We start from the raw sequence: 3,989 nt of genomic DNA on the forward strand, positions 1-3,989 counted from the left end.
AAATACTAATTATAATTACTTGTAGTAGGAAAATAAATCAAATGATAAATTGTAACTTCAAGCGATTACTAATGTGTGCTAATATCTCTGAAAAATCATTTATTCACCATCCACGAAATTTAACTAAATTAAAAGACTAGATTACTGAAACGAAATGCATTCTGGAAATAAATCTTTTTGGTATTTTCTTTTTATGGGCGCTCTGGAAACAACAGGTGATTAGAAAATAACTAAACTTTAACTATTCTAATTGACATAGAGAAAAAATATATTAAATTGTGAATTAAATGCGAGTAACCTATGTTATCACTCAAGAAAAAATTTTAAATTGTTCACATCAGTTCGATTGTTTGTCAAAGGGTTGGTGTTTGGGTCTAGTCTTTTCATCTGGTTTTAGAGTCTAAATAGTTTGAATAGGAGTCTTGTTAAGAGTATTGTTGGTATGTATAAAGGGGTCATTTCTCTGTCTTAGTCTATCATTGGTCTCACATCTCACATGGATATCATATGTCCAAACTCGTTTCAAAGCTGAGATTGTCTAGGTGATTTTGTAGCGCCTGTAATCATTTTAAAGTGGTTTTGCAGCACATAAATACCTTTATCAGTTTCACAGCGCAACATATTTCGTAGCGCATAATTCATATTTTGCACTGGCTGCGCTACGAAATTGGGGATTTGTTTGAATCCATAGCAAATATTTCACAACTGTCATATCCATCAAAATCCATCAACAGTTGTCAGCCTATACGCTTCATCTATCATATCCGACCGCTTATCCTCATCATTAGGTCGTTAGGTGTCTCCTGGTCATCTGTGTTGGAAAAGACCGTTCAATTTCAAAGCTTTCAGCGACTCTGTGTTGTCAAAGATCTTTTAGCTCATGATGTTATAATGCGTATCATGCGCAAAGACAATTTCTTAATCAGGATGTAGAACAAGGGTGTGTTTTCCATGTCTATTCCTCGGTGGGTTCTTGGTGCAGGTCCTATGGTTCATAAAGCAAATGGCATCGAGAATTGCTTGATGTTGACAAAGACTCTGGAATGGACTAAAGCAGACCAGCAGAAAAAGAACAGCCTGAGCTGGTTGTCTTGAACATGCAAATGGATGGGAAGCTAGATTGGAGTGAAATGGAGTTCTTGATTAAGTGGAAAGGACAGTCATATACGCACTATGGCAATCTCTGTCTGAGCTTCAACAACCTGAATGGTTTAAAGGAGGCACACTTCGTGATTATCAATTAGAAGGGTTGAAGTTTCTTGTGAACAGCTGGAGGAACGATACAAATGTTATTCTTGCAGATGAAATGGGCCTTGGAAAAACTGTGCAATATGTGTCAATGCTCGGGTTTTTACAGAATGTGCAGCAGATACACGATCTTTTCTTTGTAGTTGTACCCTTATCAACATTAACAAACTGGGCAAAAGAACTCCTCAAATGGCTGCCTGAAATGAATGATGTTGTTTATGTAGGCAATCGTGCAAGTAGAAAGGTTTGGTAATGATTTCAATTCACCACAACCGCCGGCAGTAGCATAAGGAAGAAGTATCTGACGGCAGAGATGTCATGGAAGAAAGTATTACATGGAGGAATGGGCTATTTCTTTGTGGAGATCCCAGAGGGAACTATATTAGCACATCCCCTTGCACCTGAAGAGAAGATGCCTATTCAATTTGCACGTGAGGTACTAGCCAGATTCATACAGTTATATTTGGAACAGTGAATGGTGTTATTGGTGTCAGTGCATCTTTTCCTCAGGAGCAATATCTGTTTCTTGAAAAGTTGCAAGCAAATCTTGTCAAAATGATCAAGGGAGTAAGGTGCTTAAGCCATGAACAGTGGCGATCATTTAGCTATGAAAGGAAGACTGTGTTTTTGAAATTACACAGCAGTTTCGTAGCGCGCTACGAAACTGCTGTAGCTGCATGTTACAATTGAGTTGATCAATTATGATTGACAAAGCAGCAAATCTTTTTGAAAGGTTTTGTCATCACACAGGTACATGGGAAAGGCTTACAGCACATCAAGGACGTGGCAGTCTGCTCCATTTTGGGTAATTAAAGGATAAAGGACATGCTTCTTTGGATTCGAATATTTTGAGGCAAACCAAGGACCGACAAACAGGGGTAGTTTCCTATGTTTCAGGGCAATGGAAAAGATGTGTCATTGAAGATCAAACATGGAGCCTTGAACATCCATTACAGCCAAACTAAAGGGGAGCAGATGTCAAAGAACGAGAACCATTGTAATCAAGGCTATTATTGGCATAACACGGTGTTAGAATCCTACTTGATTTAGATCTCTAAAAACTCCAGTCAACACTTTGTTGCATTTATTAAGTAGTTAGAGTTTAAGAGTTGTCAGTAATAGAAGTAGTTTTCGAATTCCCCTCATGCTGGAGGAGGAATCTCGATCAGTTAGAATAAGAGATCTATATATAGCTGAAACAGCAATGTAATCAGGGTTGGAAATTTTATGAAAAAAGCTGGTATTTGGCCTATGTAAGACTCATTCTCAGTAAAATACATGCTGGACTTTACTTCTCAGGATTCATGAAGGATTTTTTATGTTCAAAATATGTGATGTTGTCCTTTTCTTAATTCTTACAGTGGTATGGATGTATAATCACTCAGAATTCACTGAATGTGCTCTGACTTCCTGTATACATTTATAAACTGTGTGGTCCCATATGAGTTTATGTTCTGAATGTTTAAATGCTGAATGCCCTGACTTCCATGTAAGGTTGAGTTCATTGTTATATTGAGGTGTTGTTGACTCCATAAGCCCAATGGATAGTTTTGTTTAATGTGTTTCCACCATTCATATTTTCACAGTTGTTCTATAAGAGTTAGCCATCTTATCTTTAATCAAAATCATTAATCCATCAAGAGAGAGCCCTCTCAGGTTGAGGAGGCTAAGCCTCAGCCTAAAGTCGGTTTGAAATAGTTACTTGAAGTCTTCCTGGTCTGCAGCCTTCCAGGGCCTGATTTTGAGATAACATTTTGGTGCGTCTGCCGGGAGCCTGAAGTCTATTCATTCCCGAAATTAAGAGGTTGAACTTCTGAAGGTAGCAGGAGCTCAGACATCTATTTGAGGCTGCAAAACTACCTTGGCGACTCCACACATCGAATAAGAAATTGGAAGGTGACTCCACTGCTAGAAGATCAGTAGCTTGATGAAGTTTCAAGATGAATTCCACTGCAAGAATGAATGCCAGGTATGCTCCTATGAATCGGTCTCATATCCCTGGCTTTCCAAATCCTATGCCAAAGGTTGATTGGTTAGATGATCTTCCAATATTCAAAGATGAAAAGAAGGACAATGCTGCTCTTCATTTGGTTAGGTTCCATATGCATGTACGCAGTCTTAAGGTTCATTTCCCTGAAGATTGTCTCATGAAGATGTTTATGACCACTTTAGAAGGAAAGGCATGGTCTTGGTATAAAGGTTTGGAAAATGGTTCAATATATTCGCTTGCTAATTTTCATGATGAATTCTATGAGATGTATAAAGAATGTCATCCTTCCTTATTGTTGCTCAAAGATTGCTGTAGACATTCTTTAAGTCTTATTCAGTACTTGGAGGATTTTTATGATGATGATGAATTTATGGATGAAGAAATTTTAGAGGCTCTTCATAACAATGCATTTCAACACCAAGAAGAAAGTATAACATCTCATGAAATGCAGCATGAAGATCAGCAGGGGTTTACTTATGAAAATCATATTACATCCTCTGAGATTGATGTAGAGATGCAGCAGATTTGTCAGGCTTCAGATCATTATGAGTATGAAATTGATTGCAAACAGCAAGAAGAAGTACTGGAAGAAATTTTTTATAATCCTCAGGCAGAAGAAAAGGTTGTTCATTTTTGTGATTCCTTGCAGCAGCTTACTTCAAAGAATGATCACAGTAGTGAGGAAAATTACATTGTCTATGAGAATCATGCAGAAAGGCAGTTGGATAGCACATCAAAGGAATTTTGTGTG

Source organism: Pinus tabuliformis, chromosome 4_1 (assembly GCF_031772625.1).
Source record: "Pinus tabuliformis cultivar Carrire ecotype Pingquan chromosome 4_1, CPIR1, whole genome shotgun sequence".
NCBI lineage: Eukaryota > Viridiplantae > Streptophyta > Pinopsida > Pinales > Pinaceae > Pinus > Pinus tabuliformis.